Source organism: Protopterus annectens, chromosome 2.part1, assembly GCF_019279795.1.
Source record: "Protopterus annectens isolate FY-2018-M chromosome 2.part1, PAN1.0, whole genome shotgun sequence".
In the NCBI taxonomy this organism is placed as follows: Eukaryota; Metazoa; Chordata; order Ceratodontiformes; family Protopteridae; genus Protopterus; species Protopterus annectens.
This window is the reverse complement of record NC_056729.1, coordinates 1,987,385,255-1,987,400,062: the sequence shown is the minus strand read 5'-3', so window position 1 is coordinate 1,987,400,062 and position 14,808 is coordinate 1,987,385,255.

Sequence of the window (14,808 nt, the reverse complement as noted above, 5' to 3'; positions counted from 1 at the left end):
CAGGAAAGTCTGACATGGAACAAAAGGCAATTTTCAGCAAAGGCCCAGGGAAAACACTCCAGACACCTGTCTTTGTAAGATGGGAGGACACCAGAGCAAACCCAGGGAGGATATGTGGACTCAACACAGAAGGCTCCCCAGCCAAGAATCAAACCAAAGAACTTGTAGCTGTCAGGCAACAATGCTACCACTGCACTACTGACTGTCTAAAGAATCAAAAATACAGAAACCACAGATTTTATGAGGAACAGAACAGAACAAATATGAGGCAAAAATCTGCAGATTTTTACAATTGGTAGTGGGTAGGGAATTCAGGCTCTTGCCACTTGAGCCCAAGGTATAGGGTTCAAGCCCACTTACTTTTGTTATTTTCTTTTCTTTTGTTCTTTTCATTTCTTTTTTGTTTATTTTTGTTTGTTTACTTTTTTTACAGCTGGGGGGCTGCAGTCCTGCAGCCCAATAGCACGACCTGCCCCTGAGCAGTGCACAAACCTGAACTAGTGGCCCACACAGGAAGCAGATAGAACACCTGCAGACAGGGCATCTGTAAAAGGGCAAAGGTCAAAAACAATACATTGTTGCGGTGTTTGCTTTCCTTTGCGCAACGTTGCTTAGTGGCATTGCACAGTGTTGTGCGGCAGCTATCAAGGTTCCCCAAGACCTGCAGACAGGACGCAGACAGCCTAGAATTGAAAACTAAAGCATTCAATTAATTTTGTTGGGCACTGCTCAAACATGCTAAGCAGTGTTGCAGGGCAGTTAACACAGAGAACTTAAGAATGAGTAGTAAATTATGGAAATATGTAACTGGTCTATGGCAGCAGATGTAAGTGTACAGCTGGAGTACAGATGGTCCTGAGTTCTAGTGCAGGGAGTGCAAACTATTTTTACTGTTATGACAGTGCAGTTTACAGCAGTAAACAGAAAAAAAAGACAAGTGTTATGTCAGCATTATTGTGGCAACAGGTGTAAGTGTAAGACTGCCATACTCATGATCTTGGTTTCTAATACAAGATATTCCATGCATTGTTACTGTTGTTCCACTTCCCATTACATTCACTCTCACTTATAACACTTTAGATAGTGGAACTAGTATGAATTATATGTATGAGGGATAAGACACCATTATTGTTTTTTCAGATGTAATACTGTCTACTATATTTCTGCAAGTGTAATTCTGATATCTTGAATTGCATGGCCTTTACAATTGCATAACACACATAGAAAACTGGATCTATACACTAGAACCTTGCCAGGTCACACACATACATGTGAAACACCTCAAACTGTCACCTGTATTTATGAATGATTCCTGACTATGTCTGAGCAGCACTTCCTCTGTGGCAAAGATGGAAGATCAATGATGTAGAAGAAAATGTTTTGTCCCTTATGCCTAGATTTGAACCCCACACTTAACACCTAACAGTTACCTCCAATTTCCAATATATATTTCCAAGCTGCATCACCAGGCACCCCTCAAACTAAGTGCAAGATTAACCTTCCAGTTTCAAGTATTTATGTCCTCCCTGCTTGGCACTGCTGTACTCCTGTTAACATTGTGCAGAAGTGGTTGGCATTGTTGCTCAGGTTTATGCACTACCAGTAAACACAATAACAGGAATTGGATGGAAAGCATCATTTTCCATTGATCTAGGTCAGGCGTTAGACATGGCTGGAGTTAGTGGGGAAGCTGCCAAGTTTAGGGCACAAAAGTGGGGTGTCCACAAGTCCAGGATATTTATTGGACTCCTAGTAAAGCCCCACAGTGAAAGACTTCTGCAGGGGGACATTTTTGGCTCCCAGTGCAAGTCTGAGCCATAGAGTAGTTTAGCTCAGGCTTTATCCAGTGCTGCTGGCATCCTGTGGACTGGAGAACTGTGTTGGCTTCATTTTAATTACCTATATATTCACAAAAAGGTTACTCTAAACCATTGGTTGAATGAATTTGAGAGTGCAGACATTTCAAAGCTGTGTAAGTATGATAATAAGAGAGAACTTGTAATTCTTATAAAGCTAAATGTAGGCAAGACTGGTATGCATAATGCTCTTCTCTTTTTTCTTGTTCTTTCTTCAGCTAACACTGACATAGAGTTCAACAGATGGGCTCCTGTTGCTCAACTGGAGAGACTGAGGGAAGCAAGTGGTATGCATGCATCACAAGAGAAGCATTATTGTAGCTTTAAAAGTTAAAAAAAAGATTTTGTTTTTTTTTATATATACAGTTGTAGCAGATTGAACATGCATACCCTAACTGTAACAGCAAGTATGCATGCATTAGTCTATAACACAAACCACCTTTAGGAGTCAAATATAAGACTGTAGTCACCAGTTCTGGGTTTAAATGCCACGAGTAACAAATATACAGTACTGCATTTCTTTAATAAATATTTACATTAAATTAAACTCTATCCAAGTGGCATAAATGCCCTGCTGTTAACTGTAATCTGTATAATTGGAGCATGCATTTGTGCAATATATGCACATTTCAAGGATTACTTTCAACAATCTGTAATTATAGTGTGTATTTGTCAGGGCATATACTTAAATGCAATACTTCAGATAAAATAGTTGCATGCTACTGTTACTGCATTCTAAGTCACATACAATAGTAATCATTTTCTCTCTTTTTTTCTCTCACCCCAACCCTTATCTCTCTTTTTTTTATTTTATATTATGTGTCATCAAAGTATCTCTGTGTCATCCATCTGTACTACATCAGTAAACGCTGCAGATCACAATGAGGTAAGCCAGCCCCAGTGGTTCAGCCTGCCCCACTCCACCAGCTCCAGCACTGATTCCCATCATGTCTGGGACCCAACCTGGCAGCACTGCTTCTGCAGCCCCTCCACTACCTGCACCATCAGGTAGTACTGCCCTATCAGTTGGTGCAGTGGTACCCTCCTGAAGCAGTGGCAGCGGTAGGGATTTCATCACCTGCCAGGAGATACCAGTGAACAGAAAAAATTTGGCCTCTACGTTTGCTTGGAGTTTGGCATCATGCACCAATGCCAAGCAATGGTGAGCAGCTCTGGTTAGGTCTGCACAATGTCCGCTGCACTATACCAAGACACAGCAACATGTGTACTATAAAGAACTGATGTCATTGCAATATCACTGTTTATTTAAAAGTATTAGATACACCTGGATTTGAACCCAGTATCATCTGGGTTAAAAAAGAAATATATCAATGCATTTACACCTGCTGCCATAGAGTCAGCTAAGCAGCAGGTGTGTTTTGTACACTCAGTACTGTCAGACTTTTATCAATGTGACTCATTGTTTCTGCACTGCTTAACTACACACAAATGGAAATAATGAAAATATGTATTTTGCATGCACACTTTGTTCACCATCTCGCAAAACTGCTGCTGTCTGCTGTGCTATGCAAAGCCAAATTTAGCATCTATTACTGCTGTTTACTGTCCATTAACTCTTTATGTGTGGAACTTAACAAACTGAACAATATGTCACATATTTACATGCAGACTTGTCCTCCCTCTGTCTGCATGGGTTTCCTCTGGATGCGCCAGTTTCTTCCCACATTCCAAACACATGCAGTAGGTGGACTGAACACTCTAAATTGGCCATAGGTGTGAGTGTGTGTGTGTGTGTGTGTGTGTGTGTGTGTGTGTGTGTGTGTGTGTGTGTGTGTGTGTGCGTGTGTGCGTGTGTGCGTGCGTGCATGTGTGTGTGTGTGTGTGTGTGTGTGTGTGTGTGTGTGTGTGTGTGTGTGTGTGTGTGTGGTATGAACGAACTACCACAGCAGAGCTAGCAACCCACCTGTGTAACCTTTGACTCCAGACAATTGTCACTGTTGAAGTGCAAAAAAAATGGGAAAAAAAGGGGGTTGTGGATGGATGTAGATGGATGGATGTCTTGCTGCCTTATTCCAATGGTATGTTAAGGAAATGTTTCATATGGAGATAAATAGACATTTGCAGATGAATATATGATAGGAATATGAACTGTCATGAATTAGTAAATTGAACTACAGCTGTATTCAAACCTGTGACACTATGCAAAAACATCAGGCTACAAACAGGGTAATTGTTACAACACACCATTTAAGAAAACCTCCTTTCATACATCCAGCAGCCTAAGAACGGTTATATTAACTGTTCCACAGTGCTGAGTTTAGGCTACCTTCACTCTGTATTCTCATAGTGCATTGGATTAAAGCACATTTCTGTGAATGCAACCAAGCTATTCCAGATTAACTAGAAATCTTCATATTTTGCAATAAGAAGTTAAACAGCACTCACTGTCACTCAGCTTTGCTACACTATGCCAAACTCCACGTAAATGCCAAAGACATAAAGTGAACTCTTTTCCTTGAGCCATTTCTGGCCATGTGTGTTGTGTGGGAATCAATTCTTTGATCAGATTAAAGTGTGAAAAAAGGGTTGAATAGGATATTGGTGAAAAATGGGTTGGCAAGCATGATATAGGGGAAATAATACAGGAACTTGCAGGGAGGTCATGACAGAGCACTATAACTATTCACTTCTTCACAATGTAAATATGCAATTATACATATCATTTCATGACTTTGCAGAGTTGCCACTCCAGTGAAGTGTGACAACAACAGAATAAGGTTGCATGGCCAACTGGGCCTAATCAATTGTGTCAAGATAACAGACACATGAAGTGGGAAGCTATGCATGAAGTGTACTTTTTTGTGGGTAGGTACCCATTTTTTTCTTTTTTGTAGCAGATTTTGGAATATTGGGAAAGTTGCTTAGGAATGAGAGGATTAGGTAGGTAGGCTACAATAGTAAGCATCAACAGGCATACAGGACAAACAGGACGATGGAGACAAAAGGCTGGGAGACACAATGATTTGGGATAGGTAGGAGACATTGGAGATATGCCCATATTCATCTTGAGAACAGTGAAAACCAAGTCCACACCCTCAGAACAGTGAAAACCAAGTCCTCACCCTCAGAACTGTCATCATTGTCATCTGCGGCAGCTCTCTGGGTCAGTACCAGACATAGCATCATTTTTGCAATATGGTGCAGTACCTTTTCAACCCTGCTGATACATGCACAAAGGTTTCTCTCCATTATATCCTCCACCATCCCTGTCAGCTCCTGCCAGGTGAAAAAAATTGCTACTTCCACTACTACTTCTCCAAGAGGGTACCATTGCACCAACAGTTGGAGTAAAGCTGCCAGAAACAGTTGGGGCAGTTAGAGCAGGGTTTGTAGAGGCAGCACTGACAGGCTGTGACCCCAAAGTACTGGGTACCTGTGCTGTCATCTGTGGAGGTATGGCGGACCTAGCCACAGTGGTTGGCATACCTCTCTGTGCTGTTGATCATCAATGTTTCAGCAGCAAGTTATGCAAACAGCAGATTGTTAATAAATTATAACCTCCCTAAAAAAAGAAAGAAAGAAAGGGTAGAGGGCAAACAAAAGTGTTAATTAGATACATGCTATTTCACAGCACTGTTTATTTTTCAATAAACTTGGTTTGGCAATACATAAATAAGTATGATAATTTACTATTGTACACCTTTTCCACATCAGTATATGATAGAAAGGTATTTCTGTATCATAAAATAAACACATCTCACTGCTATGATAGAAAATATGCATTCTAATTTAATAATTGTAATTATCATAATGTAATTCTTCCTGACATATATAACTATCAATATTTTATAAATACTTGTCCAATAATAACACAAGTAATTGCTGCTTCTGTGTATTGAACCCACACACAGTTAAGCTGATGTTCTCATTGCCTAATGCAACCAGCAAGAGTTATTTGGGAAGGCATGCATGCTTGAGATGAAGGTTGAGATATGCATGATCAAGATGCTAGTGCCTGAGGGAATGTAAATGAACTTCTAACTTGAATTTGTACCCGAGTCACACTTACCCGTCCCTCTCTGAGGTGAGTTAATATCTCCTGGTGTGCCTCATGGTATGCAGCTATCTCCTCTGCAGCTGCACAGGAAAAAAAAAGAAATATATAAGAAAGCATGAGTACCTGTTTTGGCAGTCTAGATCATTAATGCCATAGCATAGACAGGTTATGGGTCAGTATACTTACACAAATGGAGGTACTCAGAGTCCTAAATTCATCTTCCATCAGTTTAAGAGATCCTGCTGGTGCTTCTTAAGGTTAGTATGGTGGTGATGACATTGTTCCCCAGTATGAGGAATGCCTGTTGCATTGGAAACAGCCTTGGCTAAGCTATCCCAAGCCTCAGCCTTATACTGACATGCAGTACAATCCCCTTGCAACAGCCTACAGCTGTATTACTTCACAAGCTGCTACAGATATCCTGGATTCCTCAACACCCCACCTTTGTGCTCTTAAATTTATCATCATTCTCTCCCTCACCAGCCATGTCTGCAAAAGTCAAGATAACAAAATATGTCTGAATTGACATCCAATTCAGATCTTGCATGTAACCAGTTCTGCACAAAGACAAACAACCTTGCCAATTGCATTTGCACAATTGAAAGCAGATGGACTCTGCAGCTGACACATTGGTACTACTTGCATCACATAGCAGTAAAGGTGTAAAACATGGAATTGAGCTTTGCCATGTGTAATGCTCAATCTATTGACAGTTTCCAGTGTTCAACAATGAAATGTTTAATGGCATGGATTTAACTGCTTGCAGTTTGGGAGGAGAAAGATGATGACTTGTGACATATTGCAATATTGGGGCTTATACAATGTTAAAATATCATACCAGCTGGAATCAAACCCATGTGATAATGCATGCAATAATTGAAACTTAGCTTATTAACTGACATTGCCAAGGTGCACTACTTTTCCAGCATGCAAAGGAAATTAGACATATACTAATTTCAGAATCATTGGAGTTACATTTCAGAGAGGCCTGTATGTGTGGGTTTTAATTAGTTCTGGGAATGTATTCCTACGTAAAAGTCAGTATTTATGTTTGCAAATGTGTTTCAGATGGATGCAGTTGAATGTGCTGATTAGTACAGGTTGGTTTATGTTACATACATACTTTACAAGATAAAACTGACCTAAACACATATTTGGAATATATGATGAGTCATGATGACTACAACAAATGTTTTGTGCCCATCATACATATGCAAGTGATTTTTATATTAAATATCATCATTGTCATGTCTAGAAAATTGGACACAAATTAGCTTGAGGTTATGTGTGAAACATCAATTATATACTGTATGCTAAATTGAAAAGTTTGATTATGCAAGGATTACAGATAAATTGCTTGCAAGAAACACATTTAACATTATCATTTTTATTTAGTTGTTGTTTGTCTTTCGGCTTTTCCCGGTTAGGGTCACCATTTTTCTTTAGTATTGCAGTCTTAATCAAAATATTGTAAAAAATGGGCTTCTTACACCCTTTGTAAAAGTAGCTGGATTTGAAGCCCTTAATTAGCAGTGTCCTTTGTTTAAACTCACTGTACTAACACCTTGTGTCACAGAGATATGTATGTGACAGGTGGAATTTGTCCATTCAGCACTGTCCAGAGTGCTAAAGAAAGCACACCTTTGACAGTCCTGTTTGTGCTATATCAGGCAGCCTAAACTAATTTTCTCACTTGTTTACCTTAGGTAGGGAACCGTGTTTGCATGCTGTCAAGCAGAGAGCAAATGTAAGTTAAAATGAAGAACATATGAACAAAGGAGGACAGTCTTATCATGTGCAGTCCTACTGTGTCATGCTGCTATGTACAGTATTCTTCTTATGACAGTCAGGGGGGCTTGTGTGTTTTTGCTGCTGTTGTTAGTTTATTTATCTTTCTTTGGGTTTTGTACTGAATATCTGTTTTTTTATTGAAATGTTATACTGTTGTTCTTTTTATCCTTGCTTCCTATGTGCTCTCTGGTGAGTTGATGCTCGGAATTTCATTTAGGGTGCACTTGTGTAGTCCTTGTTATGTCTTTCGGCTTTTCCCAGTTAGGGGTCACCACATTGGAACTACAGTCCGCTAATGATTGGCAGTAGATATTTACATGCCGAGTTGCCGGCCTTGACGCACACCCTTCAATGAAAGTACGCCCATTCACACATGTCTCCACACAGAAGATGCTCTAGCTGAGAATCAAACAGGACAACATCTTACTGTGAGGTGACAATGCTACCGCAGCACCACCACCACCGCAGTCTAAATGACAATAAAATTTACTATGACTTTGACTTTTTGACTTTGACTATATGTATTACATATTGAGAATAATTGCAATGGGATCCCTCAACAGGATTTGAGCAATGCTTCATGTGCCTTATTTCTCTCAATTCACTTCAGTTTCACCTTGTACCACAGCACTAGACATTTTGTCAGGTGCGTTCTCTGCTGTAAGTACTATCCATGTTGTGGTGGACCATACAATGATACCAGGCATATTTGCTCTACATAAGGCAGTCTAAACTAATTTTGTATGTTGTTCCTTAGTCAGTGAACCATTTTGTGTACTTCTGTGCAGAGAGCAAATGGAAATGCATTGGAAAATAAATACATGATAAAGAAAAAAGATGGCTATAAATTAAATGCAATGAATGAGTATATGTAATGACCAGAGCAAAAAGTGACACATTTATCCTTCTTGCTTGTCATTGCAACTTCAGAAATGTATTTTGCAGAACACATTATCAGACTTAATATGAAAGTAGACAGACAGAAGCTCATATGTTATTAGTAATAGTGACAAGAGTTCCTTTTTAAACAACAGAATCGCATCACAAAATGTGATTAAATATGTATTCAGACCAAACTACCCATCAGATGTCCTTTTTCTTTAAGCTCACTGCACTAATACCTTGTGCCACAAAGAAAGTTACCTGATGGGTGTATTTTCTTAGCTGAGTACTTTTCTAAGTGCTGATGGTCATGCAGTGCCACCAGGATGGTTTGCACTACATACAACAGCCTAAACATAATTTTTCACTTTTTTACTTAAGCTGTGAAATTTAATTTCATGCTGTCAAGTGGCACACAAATGCAGAAGGCAGTATTTATCTGAAACATTCAAACAACTTTTGGGGAATAACAAGTTGAAGACATGTAAAATAAATCACAGTGTGTATGTAGCAATGAGCACAGCTAGTAATGCATTACTCTGATACATTCAGCTGTCTCAGATCTCATTGCCACATTAGTACTATCAAGCATGTGTTACAATATTATGACTTTGGCTAATGCTATGGGAGTAGAGAAGAGCAGAGGGAACAGCATAAATGTTTTCATTGTTCACACAGTGCACACAATTGATATCAACATAATTTCAAATTACTTATTTCGGTATCAGTTTTAGTCAGAACTGACCTTACTTGAGTTTCTCACATCAACATATTCATATAACAAAATGAGTGTCAAGATTTAGTATTAACTCCTGCATTAAAATTATCTGGAAACAGGTTTTGATCCCTGCACCAGCTCTACTGTTTCCCTAAACTCATTACCTTTACACATTATATCACACAGATAGGAGTATGGCAACTTTAATTTCTTCATTCAGTACTTTTTAGACTGTTGAATAAAGTGTAACAATGCCAGTCTTCATTGCATTATTGATGGCTGCTCCAAATAAAATATTTATCAATTTTCACCTTTGGCAGTGAAATGCATTTCAATGCTATTGACCATGGCCAATCAATGAAGCACAATGCCAAACCTCATACAAATAATATAAGGGAAAAAAATGTAGAGCAAAAAATTTAAAAGTACATTTCACATGTGTAAGTAACTTTGTTGTCTCACAAAATGAACCTGTATGGATTTGAACACTCAAACAAGGGTAGTGAGAACAATCATTTAAGATTATTTCTCATAGTTGCCAGAGACAGACATGTATTAGTAAGGAGAAAAAGAGTTTAGATGTAATAATAAGGTAGCATTGCATCAACTCATATTGAAAGTACAACAGAAACAAGTTATTAAAGTTGTCCTGTCTCATTTGACAATGAATGTCTGAATGATTGGGATATTGCAAACAATTAGGATAATCATGTTTTCACACAGTATTAAACTATCACCCAGATTCATGAATGTCTACACTAAATGCACACTAAGTGTATACTATCTGTATTCAGGAACATTCCTGCCACATGTTTGTGCTGTCTATTCCCTCACAAAGATTATACTAAGTGTAGATGTAGTCTACACATAGTGGTAATCTTTACGAATCCCCTTCTATATTTAAGCATGCAAAAAATCAGTAGGAAAACTAAAATTGGGGGAAGAAGGTGGGAGCTATACTTGTATTTTCTATTCACTTAGACTGGTGTACACTTAGTGTACACTTAGTGTAGGCATGAATAAATTCAGCATTAAGACTGTAAACACTGCAGGTGCATTCATTTCTTTATGTATGGTGTCTCATTCCCTTATCTATACCTTTTTAACAGCAAGTCTTTCTCAGTTTTATTGCATATGTTATCTTTATCAATGCTTAAAGTACTCCTTTTAACATGAACAGTGTTTCTTACTAAGGGGTAGTAACTATAGTCATTAAAGCCAGCATTTGAATGTTAGGAATGTTGCTCTCCTAAATCAGTCAATGTATTTTCAGACGTTTTAGTAAGTCACTTCTCCCTGACACACCCTCAGTAGGTGTAGATCAAAGAGTGGAGACAGTGAAAGCTGATTGTACCTGCAGTCAGAGTAATCACAGAGACCAGCAAATCATTAACAGGGAACACTTCTCAGTCATCATCCTTGCATTGCTAGTGCATGTGCATGTAAATGTGTAGGTCCTTATACCATGTTTACATTTCCTATACTTAGTGCAGATTGTACTATTCAGGAATAATTATTTAACATCGTATTTGCATAGTCACAGTGCTCACAGGGCTGACTCTGCATTATACAAAGATAATCATGTAGCTAAAGCATTTGTAGCATACTGGGGAGACTGTTTGGATCCAGAGAGCTGGATACTGCTAAAAACATTATTAAGAGAATTATCTATTTTCTACTTATGTATTGCCAAGGTATGTTGCTATTTATTACATAATGTTTTTAGTTTAACATTAAAAGGTGAATTACACTGACCACTGAAAATTATTTTTATCTTAATTGCTTTTTCTTTTATCTCTTTCTTTTGGCATGTCCATGTCTGTATTACAAAAAGTATGCCACAGAATGCTACATGATTTATTTTAGTTTGCATTTAATTTGATGTTTGCACAGTTATTGCAATTGAGTATATTCTGACATTATAGGAAGGTCTGCCATTTTTACCTGTGTTAGCAGGAAAAGGAAAATGTGTTCTGTTTGTGGATTTCTACCTGACTAACCAGCACATCAGTGGGGATGGCAATTATAATAGTTTTGTCTTACATTTTTACTGTACATTTTTAATTGTTATTGTTAATGCTGCAATGTATATAGATCCTTGCTAATATTTGATTTTGCCATTTGATATTGATTGATATAGGTGGGTACTAGGCTATTGGCCCTAGGGCCTATACAAGCCTAGCCAAAAATGTACCCTGGCTTTTGCCACCCAAGAAAATTATTTTCCTGTGCCCCTGTCAAGCAGAACCACAGAAGTGATCCCCGGGGTGAATTTCCTATTACCCATCCAATCTAAAACAATTACCATTGCCAAGTCTCAAACCCAGGACCCTATCAACATCAATATAGTAAATTTGCCCTCTAGGCCACTCAGCTTTTTTTTTGGAGAGGCTGTTCTAACTTGTGTATAGTCATGGGGACCTTTAACATTTAAATTGTTGTATGTAAGTTAGATGCATGCAGTCACACATAACTGAGCTCATAGCCATCCTGCCTGTGTATTACTTATGTAATTATATGTGTCTGTTTTCTGTTTCATCTCATTCAGGTATATGGTACACAAAAAGAAAAATGTACCCCTCAAGTCATCATATGGTGATGCAGAAATGAGGTCATTTTCCAGGTCTTACATCATTGTGGAGCTTTTCTGTCAAGGAGAGGTAGAGGTGACCAGTCTGGCTAAGAATGGATATGGCTGCAGGTGGTTAATGACATTAATGCTATCAGAGAGCATGGAAAAACTTACTCCCAGATACAACACTGGAAAGTGACATGATAACCTCTGCCTGCTGTATGGTGGCTGCAATTGCTCAGAAACAGGTGGATACAGGAGGGGGATCCCGCTACCAAACCACTACTAACTGAAACAGCGAATTCCTGTCCACTTTCAGAGATCCAGAAAGCTCTGCAGAGGGTTCCCACAGAATCCTTGACTTTGGTGTAGATGTGCATGAGAGACTCAGAGTGTCAAAAGCAGACCTCTTCTACATATACAAAATGCAAGTGTCATTATTATACCTTTATGTGCATATATCTTAGGTGGCTGATGTATATATATATATATATATATATATATATATATATATATATATATATATATATATATATATAAAGAGAGAGAGACAGTGATAACTGTGAGTCAGAATACAGTCATTGAGAAATAGTAGAGGGTGTTTTGGGGGTAGGTGGAATGTAACTGTTTATTACATTTTTGTATGAGAATATTTTAATCTGCACTTGTGAAGGAGAGTGTTCTCTTTTTCTTGTTTCATTTTCATTATGATACCTAACAGACTTATTTTCTTTCCATTCCTCACATACAGGCATTTCTAGATTGCAGGCTGCCAGCCGACCTGCACACGGAAAGTACACATTTGGTTACTGTTACTATAGCATATAAGGTAGACTCAGGTCTATATGACAGCAAAGTTTACGTTGCTTTCGCATCTGTTAAATTTTAACATACCTTTAGTATAAGAAAAATTTATGCTCAATTTTCTTCTCCCTTTTTCTGTTTGCTGTTTTTATTACTTGTTATAATAGGTGATCCTGAGAGTGGCACTGTGGAACTCCTAGCATTTGAGGTTAGAGTATCAGTAGCCTCTGATGATAATGGTGGTGATGAAGAGACACAGTCTTAGGGTGCAAAGGGTCAGGCTAACACTGAAGTTGTGGGTCCCACATGTTCTGCCCCTATTTCGGACAAAGTTAACAAGTCAGCATGCCTACATATACCCAGGATGCAAACACCTCTCATACCGGACAGGATGAGGATGACACAGTTGATCAGGCTAGTGTGGTTACTCAGGTTTCAGAGCTGAGTGTTTCACCCCATAGCCATTGTGAGGTTGTACTTCTGCACAGGAGGATTGGTAGTGGTGCTCTGAGGATGCCTGTTGTCCACTCTCCTACTGATGCTGTTCTGTCATTATGTGCCACCAGACATATGTGTAGAGCTATTGTGGAGGCACAGGCATGTTTCTCCAGTGCATTGGAAGAAATAGTATGACTAATAAACATTATGCATTTTGATGCGAGTGACTCACTGAACAATGTGAGCAACTACTTGGACAAGATGAACAACACACTGGATCAAGCAGTGTCTGTGATCGAACATCTTTTGGAGAGGGTGGACATCCATGTAGCCATACAGCAAATACATATTCTGATGTTATGAGACATGGCCATGGAAGATCTCGCTCCTATAGTGACACTACATCCACTGCTCTGTCAGTGATTGCAATGTCCACACCAAGAAGTGGCACAATCGCGAGAAGCACTCATCAAGCAGACATCACTCACATTCAGGTAGCACCCCGACTTCTAGCCAGGCCGGTGGAAGTAATAGTGAAGCTCATAGCAGAGGTGGTTCTCATGGTCGGGGGAACAACACTGAACTGACTACTATACCATGCACTTCTCACACCTGTTGGAGATACTAGAATGTACTGTTAGCACAGTGCTTCAGGCACACATACATAGAAAAAAAATGTCACTTGCCCATACTACTTCACATGCATACAAACTAGCTAAACAGTACTGTTGAGTGATATACATCTGTTGCTATTGTCCCTGAGCACCGTATACTCTGATGGATGCATATGTTTTTTATTTGCACATGCTTACATCTTTGTTTCCATTGGGATAGTATATCCACAATTTCCCTGGTACCACAATTTCTCTGATACCTGAGGTAGGGGTGGCAGAAATTGCATATTTCCTCCACTTTTTCCCTGTCCACCTTGTAACGCTCCACAATTTCTGTGTCTTGTAGTCTGTGATTAGTCAAATGAGATCCAAACATTATTCTTATTCTTGCCTGAGGTCTGGCAGCAGCAGCACTTTGATTTAAAGCCTGTTGCACATACAGCTTAATAACAGCAGTAGCAACTCATAACATTTTTTTTCTAAATGTATAACGGTCTTTCAACTTTTTCCGGTTAGGGGTCACCAAAACAGAACTCCAGTCCACTAATGATTGGCAGTAGATCTTTACGATGCCTCGTTACCAGCCTGACGCCAAGCCTTCAAAGAAGGCACACCCATTCACCTACCTGCATGCCTTTCAAATGTCACTCAACTGTGGGGAGGACATGCAGACTCCACACAGAAGGCACTACAGCCGAGAATCGAATGTTTGAACCTCTTGCTGTGAGGCGACAGCGCTAACCACTGCAACACTGCGGCCTTGCTATATTCCAAACAGTTTTAGTGTACAAGGCAAAAGCCTGCACTGAGTGTACACAATTGCTTAGAGTTTCCTAAATACCTCCACCATGTTGGATTGCTTAATTAGCATGTACTTCAACTCTTTGCTTTCATTAGAATATTCTGCTGTTTTCCATTGCTTGCCAGCTCTATATGTCATGTAGCGACATTTAATGAATACCAAATAGTGATCTATCATGTTGGTGGTAGGGGCACCACCAACACAAATGGTACACTTTTTGTAGCTGTTAATGAATCCTGCTCATTGTCTTACAAATACAAAGAGAGAGGGTGAGACCATTTATGTCTTCTTGCTATGACAAATATTTCACTGA